Source organism: Aulonocara sp. 'chitande type north' Nkhata Bay, linkage group LG2 (assembly GCF_057382095.1).
Source record: "Aulonocara sp. 'chitande type north' Nkhata Bay isolate Kocher_YH1m ecotype deep benthic linkage group LG2, A_spYH_male_GT1.1, whole genome shotgun sequence".
Taxonomy (NCBI): domain Eukaryota; kingdom Metazoa; phylum Chordata; class Actinopteri; order Cichliformes; family Cichlidae; genus Aulonocara; species Aulonocara sp. 'chitande type north' Nkhata Bay.
In genome coordinates, this window is record NC_141345.1 from 5,908,727 (window position 1) to 5,922,904 (window position 14,178).

General features: G+C 42.3%; 1 pseudogene; it reads right to left on the reverse strand.

Annotated features, from left to right (window-relative positions):
• Positions 1 to 8,841: 8,841 nt before the first annotated feature.
• Positions 8,842 to 13,823, reverse strand: LOC147337351 (TBC1 domain family member 2A-like; annotated as a pseudogene).
• Positions 13,824 to 14,178: the final 355 nt, after the last annotated feature.

A 14,178-nucleotide genomic window follows, 5' to 3' on the forward strand; every position in this document is an offset into this window, starting at 1 on the left:
GAAGGCGATGCTGGTCAGCTTCCTGCATGGACACACGCAGGTGGAAAGGACTCGATCACCAACACAGAGGAACTGGAAACTGATCAGCTTGAGTGTTTCTGTTTTATGCTGCTTGATACTTCAGGTACTGCAGTTTGAGCAGGAAATACTGGACTGACTGGACCACATGTATCCGAGAGCTGCAGATACTTAAAAATCTTTAAATCGTTGTTACTGTGATCAGGGAAATTTAAACTTCTCACAAAATTTCAGTAAAAAGGGTTTGAAGCTCAAAGATTCAACAGCTACATCCGCTACACTTCTGAGAGTGTAACAGCTCGTAGATTAAGGCGGGTGGAGGCGAGTGCGTACCTGGCATTGGAGACGGTCTTTGTGAAGAAGCGTAGGTACTGGTAGATCTCCACGCTGTCGTGAATCTTCAGGATGTCGTCCTCTTTGTATTTGAACAGAGCCAGAGTGTATCTGAAGATCACCTGCAGCACAGACACGCATTTCATAACAGGACACTCACGCCACACAATTAATTGGAAACTTTGAGGAGGTGAGTCATAAAATTACTCTTTCAGTTGTGGTGCAGTTGGGCCCTTTACTCATTACAGCTCTGATCGATTTCCAATAAGCCACTTGGTTCCTCAGTTGCCAGATAATATTAACTTACTTGGTAGTTGAGCTTTAAGTTTAAATTAAACTTTTGGGTTGGATCTACGTGGCTGAAGCTGTTGTCAGCATTTATCCCTGTGTGGTATATATTTCTGTGTCTGAACTGTGATTTTATTTCCTGAGACAAACGATGTAAAAGCTGTGCTGCATTTGTCACATTGCAGAAACAAGCCCAAAGCCATTGTCCCGCTCATCGTCTGGATTTACGCTGCTTGTGGTAGACTGTGAGGTCGTTACTAGAATTATCTGCTTTCCCACTCCTATTTCATGTCACATGACAGTTCCCCATGCTTAGTAAACAATGTCTTATTACTCCTAAAATGTAAATAAAGACATCTAAAGGTGAAAACAAAATCATTTTTGTTTCCATGGACACTACTGTGGTGCATTCAAGTGTTGTCTGCATTTCTGTCATGGTGTGTTCGGGTGTATGGTACCTTGGTACCCTCATACAGGAAGGCGTCCCACAGAGGCATCAGGATGTCGCTGGGCAGACTCTCCACAAAAACCACCAGGAACCAGTTGAAGGTGACCAGAGAGACGTCAATGTTGTGATCCTCAAAGTGAGATGCCAGGCGAGGAAGCTTCTCCGCCATGAAGTCCTTCAGCACGCGCTGGTCCGCCTGAGCACAAAGACTCACAGAGATCAGCCTCACTGATCACTAAAACAGATCACAGCAGGCAAGCAGGTGAGTGTGTCTGCTGACCTGAGAGGCCAACCAGATTCTTGGTGTAGTAGTCCTGAGGCATGATGGCTTCCACCACTGCCACCAGACACCAGAAGGCGTCTTCGTCACTTTGGAGGACCAGCAGAGCGAGGGCTGCTAACCTGTGGACATTGATGGAAGGTGAGGTTCTGTCTGGAAGGCGGGTCCACATAAGAACTCAGATATAATATTTATATTTTTGTTCTAACCTGTTGAGTCCCTGGCAGCAGCCAATGGCAAGGTTGTGCCAGCCAGCAGGATGCTGCGGAGCTGCTGAAGGGCGGGGCTGGAGTCTGAAAGTAAGAGCTCGTTTAGACTCTATTCTGTGAACAGGCTTGCTCCCACGAATATGTGAATTCATCTGTAAAAGAGTTTAACTCTAATGCACCTGTTCCTCCTGCTCCCTGCTGCAGGGCGGCCTGTTGGACTACGAATGCCAGTGCGGAGCTAAGAAGATCAAAGAGGAGCTGTTGTTCTTGAAGCTGCCAAAGTGAGTAACCTCAAATCGGTCCCCAAAGGCCTCAAACCACCACAGTTCAGTCGGTGTCAGTTTTGTTCATGTCATGTCCTCCTTGCGTCTTCCTTTGAGCCTCTCCTCTTTGTCTCATCTCTTTCAGTGTGCTGATCCTCCAGCTGAAGTGGTTTACGTTCACTCCATCGTTCACCGTGGAGAAGAAGAACAGCCCCATTGTTCTGACACAGCAGCTGGTGATCAGCCAGGACACAGCCTTTACTGAAGAGGTAAGGGAAAAGGCACACCGTTCATTTCAAGTATGGATGGAGCCCATTTCTAAGCTAACGGGTGGTGCCGCTGCCCTCTCCCAGTAAACTGCTCGCTATTTGTTGGTCAGCGTGATCAGTCGTTTGGGCTCCTCAGCTTACAGCGGTGAGTGGGTGCTTTCAGACACATGTGCTGAATGCAGGTCAGCTTTGAAAGTTTATGAGACGTTAATAAGTGCGCCTTCTCCTCTCAGGACATTACGTCTGTGACGGCGTTCACCAGATGAGCGGAAGAGACGACGTCACAGACAGCCGGCTCACGTACGATGACGAGTTGGTCTGCCAGACCACGTGTGAGTCTGTGTGTGAGCAGCGGCAGAGAACAGCTTACCTGCTATTCTATAAAAGACAGGTGACGTCTCCCAGCAAACAGTCAGCATGTCTGTGCAAATATTCAGTGTAACTTGTAGAAAAACCCTCACACTCAGTTTATTTGTGTTTTTCTTTTTCTATTTCTTACTTTCTTTGCCGCACTAGAAAGGCAGCAGAGTCGGGACTCAGATCTGCAGCAACACCTTCATTGTTATTGTTATTATTGTTGTTAGTACTGTTGTTGTTATGATTGATATTGTTACTGTTATGATCAGTTTTATTATTATTATCATCATTATTAATTTTTTAATACATTTGTTTATCTTTATTATTATTAGTAGTAATGTTGTTGTTTATGTTGTTATTGTTATTATTATTACTGGTATTTTTGACATTATTATTATTATTTTGTTGTTATTGTCATTATTAGTAGAAGTAGTATTAGTTATATCATTTTTATATCAGCCTGGAGTGAACAACATGAAAGCATGGATCCATCCTCCCTCACATTCACAATTCAGGCTGCTGGTGTAATCGTGCGGGGGATATTTTCCTGGTACACTTTGGGACCTTTAAATGCTACAGTCTGAGTATTGTTATGACCACAGTGTACCCTCTTCTGATGGCTGAAAGTAAAAGGGGGTCCAGTACCGGTTCCGGTACCAGGCCTACTGACAATTTAACATAATGTAAAATGGTAACATCGTAAACATAATGTTACCATTTAACATAATGTAAATGGTAACATTGTAAACAGAATGTTACCATTTAACACAATGTGAAATGGTAACATTGTAAACAGAATGTTACCATTTAACACAATGTAAAATGGTAACATTGTAAACAGAATGTTACCATTTAACACAATGTGAAATGGTAACATTGTAAACAGAATGTTACCATTTAACACAATGTAAAATGGTAACATAGTAAACAGAATGTTACCATTTAACACAATGTAAAATGGTAACATTGTAAACAGAATGTTACCATTTAACATAATGTAAAATGGTAACATTGTAAACAGAATGTTACCATTTAACACAATGTTAAATGGTAACATTGTAAACAGAATGTTACCATTTAACACAATGTAAAATGGTAACATTGTAAACAGAATGTTACCATTTAACACAATGTAAAATGGTAACATTGTAAACAGAATGTTACCATTTAACATAATGTAAAATGGTAACATTGTAAACAGAATGTTACCATTTAACACAATGTAAAATGGTAACATTGTAAACAGAATGTTACCATTTAACATAATGTGAAATGGTAACATTGTAAACAGAATGTTGCCATTTAACATTATGTTAAATATAACTAACGGATTTACTTTACCAAATGGACCATCCCAGCCTTGCCGTATTGGTCTATTTGATTCACCTTTGTTTTTATTGTTTATTTTATTTTCACTTGCTACACATAGGACAGACATGACTGGGGGAAAGAAAGGGGAGAAAGAAAGAGGGAAAGAAAAACAGCAGGGAAGAGGAATGGTGATAAAGGGCAAAAAACAAAAACCAACAAAACAAACAGACAAAAAATATATATATCAGTCACTTCAACTCAAAGAAGTCCAGACGCTTTTCTTTCCAAGCTCCTTTGACTGACTGTTAGGACAACTTATTTATTGCAAGCATGCAGTACAAGAATAACTCGATGTTTCTGACTTTGCATTACGAATTGTTTACCCACTGACAAACATTTCAAATGAAATTAAATTAAAAAACAATTTGTGGTAACCTGATTTTAATTCAAAAAGAATCATTAACAACACTTCTTGTAATGGTGTCAAAATCAGCCCAACTTTTATTTTCAAATGCAAAAAGTAAAAGAAAATGAGCCAACATACTGGACACATATAATTGTCAATATAATTGTTTATAAACAATTATACTGTCATCATTGTTACAGATATGGAAACTTTATTAACAATTTGTCCAAGTAAAAAAATGCCCTGCTAATTGTTGGGGTTTTCTCTCCTCTAGCCCTTTCCTTTAAGCTCTTCTTTACATCCCCCCACCCCCACCTTTTCTTTTTTCTTAATAATATAACAATAAAAACAATTGGCTGCATTTTAAATGTGTCAGATCAATGTCTTTATTCAAGAATACAAGAAATGGTAATAGCTGCATGTGTGTTTGTGTGTGTGCATAATATGCATACTTTACTTGTTGGATCCAAATCCCACAAGGAATCAAATAAAACAAGAAGACAAACAAAAACAAAACAAAAATATATTTCTCTCCCTTCCCAGGTCAGGTTCACAAAAGCATTGCAGCTCTTTATTCCTCTTGTACAGCTCCAGAGTCTGTCAGCCAAAAAGAAACTACTGAGGTTCCAACACCCAGTGTTTCTGTAAACACAGATGAAAATGAACAGTCATCCACATCTAAAAGATTTGTAGATTCAAGGGACCGGTATAATACATCTAGTACATCTTTGTTTAAACCTCAGAACACAAAAAGGGAACAAACCATTGTATACAGATTTAAAAGTGCGCAAAGCAACGAACAGTCACCCTCTGAAACAGCTGAGGTTATCACAACCATTGTTTCTGTAAATACACAGGAACAGTCACCCACCTCAAAAAGATTAGTATATTCAAGGGACCAGTGTATCTACTCTGGTCAAAAGAATCCATGCTTCGTACTGATGTCCACAATTCTTTTTTATTCCTCTCACAATCATGGAGCACCGTGAAAACTAGAAACGAGTAAAATAATATCAATAGCACATATGACATCCATCTCAGCCACTTATTTCTTTTCACAAGGTGCACAAGTGCTTAACAAATAACAGCATAATGTTTTTACCGTGTACGCCTTGTAAAACCAGTAGTAGAAAAGTTGTAGGTTCGTGCTCTTGTGGGGGAGACGTATGTTATCCACCACCTCGATAGCTAGCCGAGAGTTCGAGGGTCACTAGAGCCGCCGAGAACGCATGAACTACTTACGGTAGGACGTTTTGCCAAAGTAAGACGTTTTGTCAGAACACCGAGTCCTCAGGAGGATGCAGCCCATGAATTTGGACACGATCTCAGATGCACTTCTGGTGTTGTCATGGCAACCCACACAAACATTTCAGCGTCAGCTACAATGAGGCGGAGCCCTTACTGAAACACTGAGCTCAGGTAGAGTGAAAGACAACATTTTTCCGCATCCAAAACAGCAGCGCTGTTCCTGTGACCTCTAGTAAAGCCTCTACTTGGGAAAAGGGAGTCTTTCATCAAAGCATCCTGCAGAAGTTGAATAAAAATATGCAAATGTTTAAATGATGCAACTTAATGAAGGCTGACAGCAGTTGTACTATTTTACATTGCAGCGAACAGGGGTGACCATTATTTTCAACGTTTTTACAGCATTTTTCACATTGAAAGTGAAATAATATAAATAATGTCTCAATTAAATTGCGTTAATATTTAAAAATACAAAAACTACAGCTTTGTTCACAAGCCAATAAAAATGTACTTGGGCCAGTGGTAAATGAAAATAACACTTATTCAGCACCTGGTTGTTGCGGCTGCATCAGGACACCAGATGTTCAGCCTCCATCCTGTAGGCAGACTTATCCCCGTCTGAGAGGAGTCCAATAATGGTGGTGTCATCTGCAAGCTTAATTAATTTGACAGACTGGTGGTTGGAGGTGCGGCAGTTGGTGTACAGGGAGAAGGGCATAGAAGAAAGAACACAGCCCTGAGGGGAGCTCGTGCTGATGGTCCGGGAGTCCAAGACATTCTTCCCCAGCCTCACTGGTTGCTTCCTGTCCGTCAGGAAGTCAGTGATCCACCGGCAGATGGGATCAGGCACATTCATCTGGGAAAGCAATCCTTGAAGAAGGTCTGAAAGGATGGTGTTGAAGGTAGAGCTGAAGTCCACAAACAGGATCCTAGCATAGATTCTGCAGGACAAAGTGTAGGGCCATGTTGATGGCATCGTCTACAGACCTGTTGGCTCTGTATGCAAACTGCAGGGGGTCCAGGAGGGGGGCCGTGAGGGTCTTAAGATAGGAGAGAACCAGGCGCTCAAAAGACTTCCTGACCAGATGTCAGAGCCACAGGTCTGTAGTCTTTTCGTCCAGTGATCTTTGGCTTCTTGAAAGCTATATATGATATAAAAATTATATAAAAACTGTTAATCAGCAAAAGAAATGATATCATAGTTCTTATAAAGAAAGCCTCTATCAATCAAACACCAGCAGTGTAGCAATGTTGTTCACTTACACTGTATATAAAACACAGATTTTGGCTACATCCAGTTTTTACTGTATTATAAACATTTTTTACCATGAAGAGTAAAGTGTTTGGCATTTTTGTCATTGTTATTGAGCTCAGAGATCAGGCCCAGCCCAGTATCTACCTGGTTATGAGCAAGGAGCTGGAGGTGATAACTCAACAATAACCAGGCCATGCATGCATGGATGGATGCATGGATGGATCAGTTTGTAGGCTGTGTGTGGTCAGCAGCAGGCTGCTGGGTGTGGACCAAGAGGGAAAGCCCAGCATGTGAAACCCATCAGCAGAAGGCCAGAACAAAGGTGCACAGACAAACGCAGCCCAGACACTCAGGCAGGACGAGTAAAATAAATGGCAGCAAACACAGTATGATGTGGTAAAATGTGCTTTCTTTCACAAACAGATAGCACAAACAAGAATCACAAGAATCTCCTTTGTGGTTCTTGTTTTTCTTTTGAGTACATTAATAAAAAGTTGAAATAAAGTGGCAATAAAATTCATGCACTGAAGACCACACGAAACCCTAATTCACCCTACTACCTGTTGCCTTCACATTCCATTTGCATCCCTTGTCCACAGAATCAAAAATGACCCTTCTTCACTAAAGATCGAACATAAAGCAATTGCATTTTAAATGGAAGCCCATTTTGCATTAAGAAACACTATCAGCAATCAGAAATTGTGTATATCAGAGTTCTCTGTTTTTACTGTCCTGAAAACTGCATTAATTCAGTGGATGCGGTTAGGTTCAAAACAACGTAATATAAGAGGGCAACCAATTCAATCTAAGAGGGATCCAATTTTTATCCATTCATGTACCAGCTACTGGCTTTTTGCTGTTATGTTCTCATATCGCGTGAGAGTTTATTTGCCAGGTGTCAGAAGTCTAATAATGAATAAAGTTCAGGATATGCTTAAAAACTCACCTCAGTATAGCCGTCATCAGAAGGAAGTGCGCTTCACTGACTCATCAACTTGTCTCAGGCTTTCCACAAAGTTTCACAGTTGACCTTAAAGTAAGATGCTGCAAGCTTACCTTGCAGTGTATTCCTTTTCAAGGTCTAAAGACCTTAAAGTGTGCTATAGATTGAAGTGATTTGAACTGACAACAGGGCTAATTCAGCACTTCAAGTTAACATCAATAAAAGTTTTTAAATTTATTCTGATTTCCGTTTGTTTTCATTGCCTGTGCTATCTGTTATTTAGTTCAAATTGTGGGTAGATAATGCTGTGCTGTCATGTGACCTGTTCTCTCATGTGTGCCTTTCTCTTGTTTTGTATGTATTTCTCGTTTGTTATTTATTCCTATTTTATTCCTGCAATTGGTATGGAATTCATTTTTTTTAAAAATTGATCAGTGTTTTGAAATTAGATGTGATGAAGATGTGACCTTAATTTACAAAATCAACATCATGTTGGATTCAATGAGACATGAAACTAGTGCATGAAACAGGTCTCAGTAAATGTTCTCATAGACTGCAATACACTGCCCCCTGCTGGTCATTATAAAGTCTGCAGATGTCATTTGACATGAATGTCATATTTGTGAAACAAAATAAAGGACTCTGTAAAATAAATGAAAATCAAATATTTATATACAGAATATTTATGTACAAATGCTGAAAAAGACATTTGAACAAGATGCACACCCAGTAAAATTAAAAAAAAAAGAAAAGTCAGTTTTATCATGTGACTATCATGCTGTCATTTCTGCACAATGCACTTTACACCAGATCAAAATAAAACACTGTGAGGTCGTTCTAACCGGAAGCCCAGAGAGCTTCGACAATGCAGCACAATGCCCTGAAGCATCAGCATCAAAATATACTTCAAGTACCAAAAAGTACTCATTGTGCAGAATGCCCTATTTTTGAATAGCTGGACATTTTAATTACTTTATCACCAGCTGTGACTACAGGTGATAATCAACCATGTTTCATAGGGATGTGACTACATTTAGAAATGTCACGCATTTTTAGGTATAAAGCAAAAGATGCAATGAAATAAATAAGCTATCACATATTAATCCAAATGAATTCACTGAAATACATCTGCACATTTCTGCAGCCTGACTTATTACACACGTGAACACAGTACACATTTGTTTACTGCAAGCTTGTTTCAGAGATGTGATGCAGTTAAATCTGTATGCGTCTGTTTCCTTGTAGTGTTAGTAGAGATGGTGAACCTGACACAATCCTGTGTTTGGTGTGAAGGAAACCAGTTAACAGCCGGTTTAGTGAAATTCTCTTGAACTCATGGAAAACTCATCGTCGTCTCGAAGTGAGCAGCTGAAGCGTCCCGTGTGATCAGAGGTCCTCGTCGTCCTCGCTCACCATGACGTCGAGCTCTTTGTCTTTCCGTACGACGCTCTCGGTGATGACCTCCTTGTGCTGCTCCTCCAGCTCACGCAGCTCCGCCTGCAGGCGCTCCAGGTGGAGCACTCGCCTGTTCCTCAGCAGCCGGCTGGGGAATGGGTTCATGTCGTTGAAGGCGATGCTGGTCAGCTTCCTGCATGGACACACGCAGGTGGAAAGGACTCGATCACCAACACAGAGGAACTGGAAACTGATCAGCTTGAGTGTTTCTGTTTTATGCTGCTTGATACTTCAGGTACTGCAGTTTGAGCAGGAAATACTGGACTGACTGGACCACATGTATCCGAGAGCTGCAGATACTTAAAAATCTTTAAATCGTTGTTACTGTGATCAGGGAAATTTAAACTTCTCACAAAATTTCAGTAAAAAGGGTTTGAAGCTCAAAGATTCAACAGCTACATCCGCTACACTTCTGAGAGTGTAACAGCTCGTAGATTAAGGCGGGTGGAGGCGAGTGCGTACCTGGCATTGGAGACGGTCTTTGTGAAGAAGCGTAGGTACTGGTAGATCTCCACGCTGTCGTGAATCTTCAGGATGTCGTCCTCTTTGTATTTGAACAGAGCCAGAGTGTATCTGAAGATCACCTGCAGCACAGACACGCATTTCATAACAGGACACTCACGCCACACAATTAATTGGAAACTTTGAGGAGGTGAGTCATAAAATTACTCTTTCAGTTGTGGTGCAGTTGGGCCCTTTACTCATTACAGCTCTGATCGATTTCCAATAAGCCACTTGGTTCCTCAGTTGCCAGATAATATTAACTTACTTGGTAGTTGAGCTTTAAGTTTAAATTAAACTTTTGGGTTGGATCTACGTGGCTGAAGCTGTTGTCAGCATTTATCCCTGTGTGGTATATATTTCTGTGTCTGAACTGTGATTTTATTTCCTGAGACAAACGATGTAAAAGCTGTGCTGCATTTGTCACATTGCAGAAACAAGCCCAAAGCCATTGTCCCGCTCATCGTCTGGATTTACGCTGCTTGTGGTAGACTGTGAGGTCGTTACTAGAATGATCTGCTTTCCCACTCCTATTTCATGTCACATGACAGTTCCCCATGCTTAGTAAACAATGTCTTATTACTCCTAAAATGTAAATAAAGACATCTAAAGGTGAAAACAAAATCATTTTTGTTTCCATGGACACTACTGTGGTGCATTCAAGTGTTGTCTGCATTTCTGTCATGGTGTGTTCGGGTGTATGGTACCTTGGTACCCTCATACAGGAAGGCGTCCCACAGAGGCATCAGGATGTCGCTGGGCAGACTCTCCACAAAAACCACCAGGAACCAGTTGAAGGTGACCAGAGAGACGTCAATGTTGTGATCCTCAAAGTGAGATGCCAGGCGAGGAAGCTTCTCCGCCATGAAGTCCTTCAGCACGCGCTGGTCCGCCTGAGCACAAAGACTCACAGAGATCAGCCTCACTGATCACTAAAACAGATCACAGCAGGCAAGCAGGTGAGTGTGTCTGCTGACCTGAGAGGCCACCAGATTCTTGGTGTAGTAGTCCTGAGGCATGATGGCTTCCACCACTGCCACCAGACACCAGAAGGCGTCTTCGTCACTTTGGAGGACCAGCAGAGCGAGGGCCGCTAACCTGTGGACATTGATGGAAGGTGAGGTTCTGCCTGGAAGGCGGGTCCACATAAGAACTCAGATATAAAATTTATACTTTTGTTCTGACCTGTTGAGTACCTGGCAGTAGCCAATGGCAGGGTTATGCCCGGAGAAGGCCAGAAGGATGCGGCGGAGCTGCTGGAGGGCAGGGCTGGAGGGCGGGGCTGGACGGCAAGGAGAAGTGCTGATTGGTCGTCAGGGTTCGGTGAAGGTCCAGCTGGACCTGCCTGGAGGCAGGATTAGGAGCTGTCCGACTCTTCTCACACAGCTGGAAACAGAACAGGATTACTGAGTGCTCGCCAGCATTCCCAACAGGAAGGAGGAGGAGCCACCTGTGCTCAGGTGCGGATAAAGCACTCTCTCTCTCTACAGCTGTACCTGCTGATAGCGTTGCATGTGGCACTCTTGGCTTGTCAAAGTTCTGGCTCGGACCAAACAGCGCCACACTCTCTGCCGATACTCCCGAGGGACGCCTTCACGCACCAGAATTTTGAGCTCAGGTGAGATGATGAAGTCATCGTCGGACCTGCCTGCAAGGTACTGAGCCCAGCGGCTCAGCAGGGGGTGCTCCAGACCCTCCTACAGAGACAATGATGTATGATATAAAAAGAGGATAACCATTATCTGTTAAGCATTATGTTACAATTTAACATAATGTAAAATTGTAACATTGTAAACATAATGTTACAATTTTACATTATGTTACAGTTTAACATCATATAAAATTGTAACATTATGTTTACAATGTTACAATTTACAAATTGTAACATTGTAAACATAATGTTACAATTTTACATTATGTAACAATTTAACATAATGTAAAATTGTAACATTGTAAACATAATGTTACAATTTTACATTATGTTACAGTTTAACATCATATAAAATTGTAACATTATGTTTACAATGTTACAATTTACAAATTGTAACATTGTAAACATGATGTTACAATTTTACATGATGTTAAATTGTAGCTGTTAAGGGTGGTGAGTTAGCGAACCTAGACGCGGACTTCTCGTTTAAGTTGAACAGTGTCTTTATTTACAGTGAAGCCAAAATCAATCCACAGTTATCCACAGTGCAAGTCCCTTCAGTGCTCCTCTCCCCGTCTCCCCTCGTGTGTCCACAAAACTCCCTAGAATCAGTGAAGTGTCCCCTTCCGTCTCTCCGTCTCGATCGCGTCCAGGCTTATTAGGCAGCTCAGAGTGGCAGCACTTACGGGTCGGAGGTAACAATCGCAGCGGAGAAAAAGCGGAGCGAGAGAGGAGAACAAAAAAACACACACACACAGGTCGACCGGTCGGGGCACCGTCCGACTCTGACAGTAACATAATGTAAAATTGTATTATGTTTACAATGTTACAATCCCTACCCTCACCTATGGCCACGAGCTGTGGGTAGTGACCAAAAGAACGAGATCGCGTATACAAGCGGCAGAAATGAGCTTCCTCCGAAGGGTGGCTGGCCTCTCCCTTAGAGATAGGGTGAGAAGTTCGGCCGTCCGGGAGGGGCTCAGAGTAGAGCAGCTGCTGCTCCACATCGAAAGGAGCCAGCTGAGGTGGTTCAGGCATCTGACAAGGATGCCCCCTGGGCGCCTCCTGGGTGAGGTGTTCCAGGCATGTCCCACCGGGAGCAGGCCCCGGGGCAGACCCAGGACACGCTGGAGAGATTATATCTCTCGGCTGGCCTGGGAACGCCTTGGGACGCTTGAGCGGTCAGCAAAAGTCGACTTCCCCCATCACCCACTCATTCACAAAATTTCCCTCGGGCCGTGAACAGGTGATATAGCAATCACTATTACTGACACCACGTGACCCAAAGCTACGCCTATCCACAACATTCCGGCCCCTAATTATTACATTTTTACAGTAATAATTACACATCCAACACCATAACTCACAACACACACTTCATCATATCACAGACACCCAGTGAGACAACATAACATACTCAAAAGTCCACCAAAGTTATTTTCTCATGTCTTCTCTTCTTTTCTTCTGTCTGCACATGGTCAGTCAGTCATAGGCCAGAGGTTACCAGCACTTAGCCTAAATATAGTCAGTCTGATGTACATCTCATAACATTAAAGTCAATTCAAAGTTAGTTATGTCACACTGTGTCAAAAATGTCATAGTCATGGGTCAGAGGCCTCCTGAAGAAGGCATATCTTTGTGATGGGTCTGCACACATGGCTGGTTGGGGTCTTAATCCAGACCTGACGCACAAGCCCCCTTTCATCTGGTGCAGCTCCGGTGACTCTCCCAATGAGCCAAGAACCACGAGGTGCAGAATCATCCACTATAAGGACCACATCTCCAGGAACAAAGTTACGTTTAATCCTTCCCCATTTCTGGCGCTCTAATTCTGTGACTGGGACTCTCTTTGCATATCCTCTAGATATAAGATCTGTCATGAAGGCAGTGTAGTCTTTATGAAAGTCTTTATCTCTGATGAACCTTTTCTTCAAACCTAAGGCTCGTTGCTCAATTGCACAGTTGTCAGGCATTCTTATGTCTCGGTCTTTTAGTGGCAGGGCAATGCTGTAGTGCCAATCCCCCAAAGTCACCATCTTGCTGGCCAATTCCAGGAACTTCAAGTCTTCCTTTGACAGCCCCATCTGTTCATCATTGCTGCTCTCAGGAAAATCCATCTTGAACTGCTGTTTCCATAGCTTGTCCAGTGTGACAGCAGAAACTCTGTTGGCGGTAACTGTTGCCAAACATCCTGGCCTTCCACAGCATTCTCGATTAAGTGGCCCATTCACAGTCCAGCCGAGCACAGTCCTAATGGCAAAGGGTCCATCACCTACACTCCGGATGACCTCCAAAGGTTCTAGAGCTCTGGGCATATTCATGCCAATCAAAAGCTCAACATTGGCCTTAATTTCTGGCAAATGAACATGCTTCAAATGTGGCCAGTCAACCAGGTCCTGTTGATTTGAGATGTTACCAATATCTACAGGCATTTTATGCTGAGTGAAGAGGTTAGGCATATCACAGTACATGTCACTGTCCAATCCAGCAACTTCAAGTTCAGGTACAATGAAACTGTCCACCACTTTCTCCTGTCCCATGGTGCGCAGGAGAATCTTTGTCCTCCTCCCAGCAATATTCAGCTTGTCCATAAGACCCGCTGTACAAAAGGATGCTGAACTCCCTTGGTCCAGAAAGGCATACGTTTCCACTATTCTTTGACCTCTCTTTGATTTTACTTTAACTGGCACAATGGCAAGCTTACAGTCCTGTTCACCGGCCCCAGTAAGACCACTAGTCTGGATCGTAACAGGAATGTTATCTGCCTCATTATTAGGTTTGATTTCATGTACAGTGTAGTGTAAGCATTAAAAGATCATAAAAGGAAACACTAACATTTATGTGAAACTAATTGTAATAAAAAAAATGAACAGGTGCTTTATAGATTTAAAAGAAAGAATCTGAAAACAACACTTTTTTGGTCTGAGTGATCAAAGTAGAAAACAG